The sequence below is a fragment of the Scardinius erythrophthalmus genome, assembly GCF_964197995.2.
Source record: "Scardinius erythrophthalmus genome assembly, chromosome: 24".
In the NCBI taxonomy this organism is placed as follows: Eukaryota; Metazoa; Chordata; class Actinopteri; order Cypriniformes; family Leuciscidae; genus Scardinius; species Scardinius erythrophthalmus.
The window spans coordinates 28,009,605-28,021,100 of record NC_138244.1 but is presented as its reverse complement, the minus strand read 5'-3'; the positions used below and the strand labels follow the sequence as shown (position 1 = coordinate 28,021,100).

At 40.9% G+C, this 11,496-nt stretch overlaps 1 protein-coding gene across 1 annotated transcript in view; it reads left to right on the top strand.

Moving 5' to 3' along the window:
- Positions 1-3,314: 3,314 nt before the first annotated feature.
- The window catches only part of tdrd12 (tudor domain containing 12), a gene marked incomplete at its 3' end in the record, with an annotated part of 87,445 nt that continues 79,263 nt past the window's right edge, over positions 3,315-11,496 (top strand). The window contains exons 1-2 of the mRNA XM_081355893.1: positions 3,315-3,385; positions 5,760-5,844. The remainder of the gene's footprint in view (positions 3,386-5,759; positions 5,845-11,496) is intronic.

Genomic DNA, 11,496 nt, shown 5'->3' with positions numbered 1-11,496 from the left:
TGCCTCTATAACAGTTAAAAAGGTGAAAATGATATGAATTAATGGCATGTTAAGCCAATAAGTGGTATTTTACTGCCCCCCGCTGTTTAAAATAGTCATTTTCTCATATTGGTATTGGTATCAGCCATGGTAAATCATGATAAATGATGGTGTGTGTGTGTGTGTGTGTGTGTGTGTGTGTGTGTGTGTGTGTGTGTGTGTGTGTGTGTGTGTGTGTGGTACAAATATAACAAAGGTTTTATTTTCCAACATGAAAACAAACATAACAGAGTGCTAGTGCACAAACAATAACCGACAATGATAATGGATGAGAGGGGAACTTAAATACACAGATCAAGACAAGGACAACAGGTGACGGTTATGATGATGAGGAGCAGGTGATGATGAGGAGGGTGATGAGGAGCAGGTGCAGGTGATGACGACAGATAGTGAATGTGATGAAGACAGAAGGTGAATGTGATGAAGGTGAATGTGACACCAATATCACTAAAACATTTGTGTGTGTGTGTGTGTGTGTGTGTGTGTGTGTGTGTGTGTGTGTGTGTGTGTGTGTGTGTGTGTAGCATTATTGTGTGTAGCATATGTAGCAAGTATGCATTATTGAGTTAACATGGAAACACTGGTTTGCTTTAGTGCAGAAAACTGGTCAAAATCATGAGGTTTAAAGTGAAAGTGAGCCAATAAGTGGTCTTCTACTGCCCTCTGCTGGCCATTCTACTTATTAATTAAATTTTTCCACATGTGCTTGCATTTATACTTGAATACACACTAAAAATCACTTATATAGCAATAACTATTATAACACAATCATATTTTGTCAGTGTTAATCACTTTATTTGCACTGACACTTCAAATAATTGCTAGTAATGTGGTAAATCATGGTAAATCATGGTTAACTATGCTGTGTGTGTGTGTGTCTGTGTGTGTGTGTGTGTGTGTGTGTGTGTGTGTGTGTGTGTGTGTGTGTGTGTGTGTGTGTGTGTGTGTGTAAGCATGCATTGAGTTAACATGGATAAACTGGTTTGCTTTAGTGCAGAAAACTGGTTTAAAGTGAAAGTGAGCCAATAAGTGGTCTTCTACTGCCCTCTGCTGGCCATTCTACTTATTAATGAAATATTTCAACATGTGCTTGCATTCATACTTGAATACACACTAAAAAAATCACTTATATAGCAATAACTTTTATAACACAATCATATTTTGTCAGTGTTAATCACTTTATTTGCACTGACACTTCAAATAATTGCTAGTAATGTGATAAATCAGGCTAGAAACATGGTAAATCAAAGTAAATAATACTAGATTGTCGTTTATCTCCTGGTAAATAATACTAGAACGTGGTATATCATGGTAAATCATGGTTAACTAAACTGTGTGTGTATGTGTGTGTGTGTGTGTGTGTGTGTGTGTGTGTGTGTGTGTGTGTGTGTGTGTGTGTGTGTGTGTGTGTGTGTAAGCATGCATTGAGTTAACATGGAAAAACTGGTTTGCTTTAGTGCAGAAAACTGGTTTAAAGTGAAAGTGAGCCAATAAGTGGTCTTCTAGTGCCCTCTGCTGGCCATTCTACTCAATAATGAAATATTTTAAGTCAAGTCAAGTCAAGTCAAGTATATTTGTATAGCGCTTTTCACAATACAGATTGTATCAAAGCAGCTTCACAGTATTAAATTAAAATAATACAACAAGGTTTGTTTCTAGTGGAATTTATTGATAAAATCAAATTAGATATCCCCAGAATATCCCCAACTGAGCAAGCCAAAGGCAACAGTGGCAAGGAACCGAAAAACTCCATCAAGTGACCTAATAGTGTCCTAAAACTCCATCAGGTGACCCAATGGAGAAAAAAAAAACCTTGGGAGAACCCAGGCTCAGTCGGGGGCCAGTTCTCCTCTGGCGTTTATTAACTAGAGGCCGGATTGTAATTTGAACTGTAAGATTAAAAATATTATATGAATGCCTGGCTGAAGAGATGCGACTTTAATCTAGTTTTAAACTGGGAGAGCGAGTCTGAGCAACGAACAGTATCAGGAAGGCTATTCCAGAGTTTTGGAGCTTTTACATGTGCTTTTGCATTCATACTTGGACACACACTAAAAATCACGTATATAACTAACTATTATAACACAATAATATTTTGTCAGTGTTCATCACCTCATTTGCACTGACACTTCACATAATTGCTAGTAATGTGGTTAATCATGCTAGAAACATTGTAAATCATAGTAAATAATACTGAAATGAGGTGTATCAAGGTAAATCATGCTAGAATCCTAATAAATCATTCTGGAACATGGTATATGATAGTAAATCATGCTAGAATCATATTAAATAATTCTAGAATGTGGCAAATCGTTGTGGGAGGAGCCTATTTTACTCAAATGGCTATAACTCAAGAAGTAAATGAGATATCTTCACCAAACTCAGTACACATGTGTATGGGTTCAATTTGAGGTCACAGTAAACAATTTTATGGAGATCGGACCATAGGTGGCGCTATAACTGTTAAAAAGCTTTAAAACCATATATATCCCATGGCAAATTGCCTGTATTGGCTGTAAATGGTCTTTTCCATCTATTATGTCAGTGGTTACATGCTTGCTAAATAAATCTTAATAACTTTTGATGCTTTTGTGCTTAAATGCCTTAAAGGCCTTAACTGCTTGAACCCCGATAAATGCTGCTTGCAGCTTTAATTTTATTTATTTTTTTATTAAGGCATTTGATTAATTAATAAAAATGTCACAAGAATTCTCAGGGGTACAATGAAATGTTTTGAAATTTTAATCATCATCATCTTGAAGATCAAGTGTATTGTTTGTTCACCACCTGACATTTTGAGAGAATAGTTCACCCAGAAGTCAAGCCCTTCTTTATATGGAGCACAAAAAAGCTGCTTACAATTTATTTATTTATTAATAAAAATGAAAGCATTTGACTAGAGAGCATTTGATATACACCAAAGAAGATGTCATCAATACTCAGGTCTGTTTTCCAGAGAGAAAGATTGTATTTTAAATCCATATATATGCTAAAAGGTTTTTTTTTCTTCAGGAGTAACTTACACTAGCATTAGATTAGATTCACAGCTAGGACTAAAAGCCACAATAAAAACCACTGGATGTTTAATATACAAACAGATCTATATTTTGTAAACTGGCCACGAACGTCAATCACAAGCACATACTCATTTTAATATACTAGGCAAAGCACTTTTACAGATTTATGTTATTTAAACGCAAATCTAGTTAAAGCTAAACTGCCAAATAAAGATAAAGATATGATGTATATTCGCTGCACGTGATACTGTGCTCGGCTGATTGATGGCGTCACTGATTGCGCGTGACCGCGTCAACGGCGCGAACACTTCTCAACAGGCAGACGCGAGGTAAGAGTCGCTCTCCTACATTATGTATAAAAGGGCATGTGTTTTACACCACACCACAGTTATTAACACGATGTTTCACGCTTTTAACCTACTTTCAGCCATACAGACGACATGCGTGTCGTTATAAAGCCTGTCGCAATCTAACGAAGAGAGAACCAACTGTCCTCGGCCGACAGACTTTCAGAATAACGTTAAATCTGATGTCAGAGGCAATAACATGCGTGAACAGTTATTTTATGATTGTAGCTTTCGGATTTACTGCGTCCGTGCTGTTGTAATCAGTGTGGACCTTCTGCAGTTTTAGATTGAAAAACTATTAATTATTATACAACAGTTCTGCGATTGGCCGAACCACATTTTCACTGAGTTTTTCTGCGGCTTAGCTAACGTTACATCGTGAAGGTTAATACTTCGGCCAAAAAAATTAGATTTCTGTCATTAATTACTCACCCTCATGTCGATCCAAACCTCAAATCTTCGGAACACAAATTAAGATATTTTTCGATGAAATCCGAGAGCTTTCTGACCCTCCATATAGACTGCAAGGCCATTACCACCTTTTGAGGCCCAGAAAGGCAAAGCCATCGTTAAAATTGGCCATGTGACTCCAGTGGTTCAACTTTAATGTTATGAAGCGACACGAATACTTTTTGTGCCCCCCCAAAAAACTCGACGTTATTCAACAATTTACATGTTAGTCTCTGATGCTGGTCACGTGATCACCAGTACGCATTCGTGATGCTGAGCAGGATCGGCCAATAATGAGTGTGTGCTGACTTAGGGCGTTCTCACATATAAATTGTTTTTGTTTCGAAACAGGGACAATGTTGCAATTTCTTCTAGGTTCGGTTCACTTTCTCAAGGCAACCTTTTAAAGCAAACCAAAATGCGTTCACGTGCGAGTACAGCTGTCCTCTTATTGGTCAGCATTTCCTCTGCATCAAGATGATTGACAGGAAGAGGTGCTCAACTGTGATAACTAATGTACAGATTAGACACTGCTGTTGTTTATATAGCACATTTCCCATTATGAATTATATTATCATTTGGTCCGTTGGTCTGTTGGGTCGGATTGCTCTCACACCTCAAGCGAAACAGAGTTTGTTTGCAGTCGGGCCGAGACCATCTCGTTCAGGCGATCTCGGGTCGGTTGTTTTGGTGCGGATCGGAGATCGATTGCCAAGTTCACATAAGCCCAAACGAACCGAACCAAGTGAGAAAACGCACGGAAACAAATGCTTCTTAACATTAAGGTTGAAACACTGGAGTCACATGGATTATTTTAACACTGTCTTTACTACCTTTCTGGGCCTTGAAAATGGTAATCCAGAGGTTTTCCTGGGTCAGAACTGGTCTTCGCTAGAGCTGACAGACACTCATTTCTTGCCCTCCTTTAAAAAAAAACTGTGATTTTACATTTATGCATTTGGCAAACGCTTTCATCTAAAGCAACTTACGTTGCATTTTAAGTTTTTTTTTTTTTTTTTTTTTTTTCTCATTCTTATCAGTTCTTGCTTTCCCTGCGAGTCGAGCCCACATGACCTTGGCCAGCGCCAGCGCTCCACTGCTACAGGAAAGCTGCATATTTACCACTGGATTTCATAGCTTTTTAATATAAATTCCTTCTTTGTTAGAACTGATAATTATTTTGGTATATAATCATATCAATATCATAACGTTAGAATAAAAAAGTAGCATTAAAAAGTTTATTTGAATTAAAAGTAAAATTTTCTACCATTATACAATTGAAAACAATTAGCATCAACTTGCTTTGAACTTTTATTTTCTGGTTTCACCTCAATCCAGTCTAAACTAAATTATTTTTTGGTAATTTTCTAAACATTGTCATATAAATAAAACTGAAAATACTGTAGTTTATTCAGTAGCTGAATGTGCGGAACGCTTTTCAGAGAAGATAAGGCAAAGTTAAACCTGTCAATTGGGAGAGAGAGCAAAACTGCGCTTAGTTTGAAGATGGTGATAGTACGCGTGACCGGGGCTCTCTCTCTCTCTCTCTCTCTCTCTCTCTCTCTCTCTCTCTCTCTCTCTCTCTCTCTCTCTCTCTCTCTCTCTCTCTCTCTCTCTCTCTCTCTCTCTCGCTCTCGCTCTCTCGCTCTCTCTCTTTCTCGCTCTCTCTCTCTCTCTCTCTCTCTCTCTCTCTCTCTCTCTCTCTCTCTCTCTCGCTCTCTCTCGCTCTCTCTTTAGGTTAGCATGCGCCCTGTCACAAGCGCAGCTACATCACTCACCGAGCAAATAAGGCTTTGGCGGGACAAAAAAAATGTCACTGCAGGAACACCCTGTAATAACGTTGCAGTCTATGGAGGGACAGAAAGCTCTCAGATTTAATTAAAAATATCTTAATTTGTGTTCGAAGATGAACGAAGGTCTTACGGGTTTGGAACGGCCTGAGTGTGCATGAGGCACTACAGAGAGTCAACTGATAAACCTACTAAAGAGCGGTGAGTGTGTTTCTCTTTGTCTTCTGTTGTTTGAGTGACATTAATGACACAGACAGCGGCAGGAAGATTAGGCTGCTGTCACTTTAAGACCGAACGCATGGATCCAACACAGCAGGCCTCCTCAAATCTTGCCCTGGAGGACCAATAGACCTTATTCACAGCAGCGCCATCTTTTATTTCTAATGGGAATGAAAGCGAGGCTGTGAGGGATAGACATGCATCTCTTTAATGGCTTGTACTGTAATTTAATGTGTTTTTGGATTGCCCTGCTGACGAAACACTGCAAAATGATCTTTTCAGAAATCCCAGTACACAAAAAAACTCCAGACAACGTGAGCTGTGGAAAATTATAATTGATCTAGGAGCTTTTTATATAGCGTTTTACAGCAGATGCCATTGGAAACGGGGTAAGTCTATAATCCCTCACAGCCTCGCTTCCATCCCTGTCATGGCGCTGCTCTGAATAAGGTCTATGCTAGTAATAAGGTCTATGGCTGCCCTCGACTAGAGATTTCACTAGTTGACTATTAGTCGTTCATTTAAGTGACACCATAATCTCCAACACCAGAGTCGCGGCCAAAGCCGATTCGAAAGGCCGCTGTTCACCGTCACAACTCTGCCGTCATTATGTTAAGCCCGCCCACCGACTCTATACACGATGTGATTGGCCTGACTAGAGTTTGGTTTTTCCAGCTCGAAAGTCAACGGAGAGTTGCTAGACTACCCTGGCTGCAAAATACATTTCGCTCTTTATGAGTAATTTGTGTTTATGAGTTGTGGAGTAATAACAACAGACGAATATCTAGCATGCCAAATATCTGGAGCTGTCGGCTGACTCGATAGCCTGCGGTGTCACGTCTCGCGACGAGCAACAGCCAATCATCAGCTTATGACAGCTTGTTTTGTATTTGTAACCATCGTTGCCAAACCACAACTTTTTCTTTTTTTTTTACCGCCAATTTTGTCCCGCCGTCCATTTTGAAATAGACAATGCGCTATTGGAACGCGCCATTTCCCATTCCACTTCTTGCGCATGTTTTCGTGACAAAATGTGGTTTTGGGACCGGATAGAGAGTCGTTGGGTGACAGAGTTGTTGTCAGCTCATGTAGTGTGTAACCCCCTGTTGCAGATCATTTACGTAGTGTCACATAGTGTGAACACCACAAACGACTTCAAGACTCCAGAGCAAGTCATGTAGTCTAAACAGCACAGCGATCTGCCGACGTTTAAAGTTGTGTAGTGTAGGCTTGGGCGGTATTGGAATTTTGATACCGTCAAAAAAAAAAAAAAAAAAATAAAAATCAAGCCGTGCACGTTGTCTGAGTCCGGCCGACGGCATTAACTGTTATTATGAGCCCGAGCCCACCATTATTCAACATAATATCTGTGTGCGTGCAACAAGCAAGAAGTGCCTTTGTAATCCGGTGACGCGTCCATTGATTTTTATTAATAAAACTTTTCTGCAAAGATGGAAGTTGACGATCGCCATCTCTGTAGTGAGCGCGCCTATAGAGAGAAATACACATCATTGATCAATCAGATTTATTTTCGTTTTGAATTGTTTCGTTTAAAGAAATTGACGATCGCCATCTCCATAGTGAACGATAGAGAGAAATGCACATCATGGATTACAGAGAGTAGGCTAGTCTATTTCTTTTCTTTTCGTTTTGTATGGTTTCGTTTACTGAAATTGATGATCGCATCTCTGTATGAACGCGCCTAGAGAGAAATGCACATCATGGATTAAATAATCAGAGTGGCCTTTTTCTTTTCGTTTTGAATTGAATTTCGTTTAACGAAATTGACGATCGCCATCTCCATAGTGAACGATAGAGAGAAATGCACATCATGGATTACAGAGAGTAGGCTAGTCTAATTCTTTTCTTTTTGTTTTGTATGGTTTCGTTTACTGAAATTGATGATAGCATCTCTGTATGAACGCGCCTAGAGAGAAATGCACATCATGGATTAAATAATCAGAGTGGCCTTTTTCTTTTCGTTTTGAATTGTTTCGTTTAAAGAAATTGACGATCGGGATCTCTGTGAACGCTATAGAGAAAAATGCACATCATGGATTAATCAGAGAGTAGCCTACCCTATATTTCTTTTCGTTTTGAATTGTTTTGTTTAAAGAAATTGACGATCGCCATCTCTGAGTTTCGGTTAATTTATGAGATTTCAATGCAAGTGACCGTGGCATGCCATCGCCCATCATGTCATGATTATATTAAATCCAGGCAATTTGGTTGATGAAAAATGTATTAAAATTAAGATACAATTTATACAAAACGAAATTCGTTTTAAAGAGGCCTTTTACAAAACGAAATTTATTGAAGTGGTCAAATCGTCTGACTCCCGATGCATCCCATCTTATTTGTGCTGTTCACTTTTCATAATCAACAAAGATGGAAAAAATAACATTATAATATTTTAACAAATACGAAACTTAATGCGCTTATTTAATGAACTCGAGAACAAAATGCATCCTGGCAGCAGTTGTTTCGGAGATGCGACATTAGGTTAGAGGTGTTTACATCTCTCGCGGTCACCTTTTTATGGCACAATTTACAAATTGCCTCGTCAGTATTTACCGCCTCTCCCTTCTCATTTGGCTGGAACCAGAAATATTGCCAAACTGCAACCACACAAGCATTTTTAGGCAATACATAAATTATATATATTATAGGCTATATAAGTGCCGGTAATGACGGTATTGAAACTGATACCGGTGCTATTTTAAGATCCCGCGGTATCCGATATTACCGTAATACCGCCCAACCCTAGTGTAGTGTGAACTAGGCATTAGTGACATCACTTGCTGTGAACGGGCCTTTAACCCGGTGGGTGGTGTAGGGATGGCCATTTTTGTCAATTTCTTATTTCGATTTTTGACGGGTCTCAAAAAACGAGTATTTGGGGGCGGGGGTGTGTCCCTCATGAAAACGTTACAAAATATTACATGAAAGACTGTTATGAAAATTAATGTTGACATAAAAATATGACCTGAATACACCTCTATGAAAACATGAGGGTATGACGAGAAAAAATAACACTGCTAGATTATGATGCATAAAATGTTATGGAAAAAGAAACATCTAAAAGGAATAGCTGAAGAGTAAATGATCTCCAGCAAACTGAAGCCCGTTCTATGAGATTAATAATCAGATATCTTAGATACATAACATAAAACGTAACATTACAACTTGCATCTGCACAAAACGACGTGAATGTGCATGTGAATTAGTTTTCTACAGTCAGTGGCCTGAATGGATGCGCTCTTCCCTTAACAGCGTTCTGATACACTGGCAACTAAAGCACAGAGAGTTTACATACTGAATGTGTGTATATTGGCGCTGCACATCTTGCACATAATACAATTTTTTTTATATTTCTCTTTTCGAAACCATAACTAGAAACAACTTTAAAAAAAAACAGGTTTACTCTTAAAGGAGCTGTATGTAGTTTTTAGCGGCCTCTAGCGGTGATGTTTCAGATTGCAACCAATAAGTTTACAAGCGCGTGCTCTTAACGCGTGCCCGAATTTATGAGCGAGCACTGTGGGTACTGGCCAGACTGAGACGCAACACACAAAGCATCCCACCCATGCTGGAAACTCAGGTAAACTCCCACTGCAACGTTACAATAATAGGCTACTTTTATCAGCTTGATGTTGAACTAATGCTCCATGCTCGTACCATGATAAGTATGGAACCCTATCAGCCGTGCCGAATTCTGTCACTGCAAGCACCACTTCACATTTTCTTCAGGAAATGTACATTCTAGGTTTGTAGATAAGGTTTCTCCATGATTCAAATGCCCTGCCGATGTTGAGCCGTGTTTTTTACCCGAAGTTCATCCGATTCACGTCTGGCCTGACGAGCTTCAGCAGAAAAAACTTTTTTGTTTGTTTTTTATCAATATGTGGAGTTTGTGTTGGAGTCTGTGTTTTGCTGGGCGCAGGTCGTTTCTTAGTGTTATCAGACATGTTATAAGTTGCATAAGTCATAAGTCCATGTCATAAGTTGCAGTGTCGTCGCTGTTGAGTGCAAAGTCAGTAGGCTAGACGAGGCGAGAGGCTCGGGAGCGCACATGCAGGTGACGTCACTGGCGGTAAATCCGACCCGGGACCTTCACATAAAAATAAGAATACTTGCTTTCAGAGGTAATAGCAAAACCTGCAAAGTGGATCATTTTAATGTGAGATTACAACCCTTTCACACAGGCAATAAAAAAAGGATTCGTTTTGGTAGAAAAGCTACATACAGCACTGTAACGGGGTTCAATATTATATTGCAAGGAAGGAAGAAGACAGGGGTCGGCGTGACTGAAACACTCACTTTTATTTAACAAAAGAAACAAATAAACAAAAAGGGCGCACGTAGCGCATTCACCGTGCCACGCACAGCAATAACAAAACGGGACAAATAACAATCACAGCTTCCACAAAACACAGCGTACAGGTGAGGTTCCAGTCCAACTCTCTCTCTCATCTCCTCCCGCATGCTGGCTTATATCCGGTCTCTCCACACCAATCACTGCAATCAGACACAGGTGTTCATCATTTTGCACTTGACCTACTTACTCACCGATCGGCCCCCTCCTTTCTCTCCTGCTACAGACTTCGCAAAACCACGCCCCCCTCGCCACATACCCCCACCGCCCGACTCAGGCCGGGGAGCCATCCGGCCTGCAGCCTCCCCCCCCCTCCTCCTGGAGAGGAAGTCAGCCACAACCATCTGTACACCCGGCCTGTGGATCACCTTGAACTTAAAAGGCTGTAAAGCGAGATACCAACGAGTGATCCGCGCGTTGGTATCCTTCATGCGGTGGAGCCACTGCAGGGGAGCGTGGTCCGAACAGAGGGTGAACTCCCGTCCCAAGAGGTAATAGCGGAGGGTGAGAACGGCCCATCTGATGGCCAAACACTCCTTCTCTATGGTGCTGTACACCGTCTCTCTCTTAGAGAGCTTCCGACTGATGTACAGCACCGGCCGGTCCTCACCCTCTACCTCCTGGGACAGGACCGCGCCCATCCCCCTGTCCGACGCGTCGGTCTGTAGGATGAAAGGGAGAGAAAAGTCAGGGGCATGTAAGAGCGGTCCGCCACATAAAGCAGCCTTTATCTGGGTAAAAGCCCGCTGACACTGCTCCGTCCATTGGACCGTATCTGGTACCTCCTTTTTAGTTAGATCAGTCAGTGGGCTGGCGAGGTCCGAATAATTAGGCACAAACCTTCTGTAATAACCCGCCAGCCCCAGGAACTGTCTAACCTCCTTTTTGGTCTTGGGTCTCGGACAAGTCGCAACCGCTGCTGTCTTATCAATTTGGGGACGCACTTGTCCATGACCCAAGTGGAAGCCCAGATATCTTACTTCCACCCGCCCAATTGCACACTTCTTCGGGTTGGCCGTGAGCCCAGCTCGTCTCAGCGTCTTCAGGACAGCCCGCACCTGCTGCATATGACGCTGCCAGTCACCACTATAGATGATGATATCATCCAAGTAGGCAGCGGCATATGCAGCGTGCGGTCGGAGAATCCTGTCCATCAGACGCTGAAACGTTGCCGGAGCCCCGAACAACCCGAAAGGAAGAGTGACAAATTGGTGTAACCCAAACGGCGTGGTGAAAGCTGTTTTTTCTTTGGATAATGG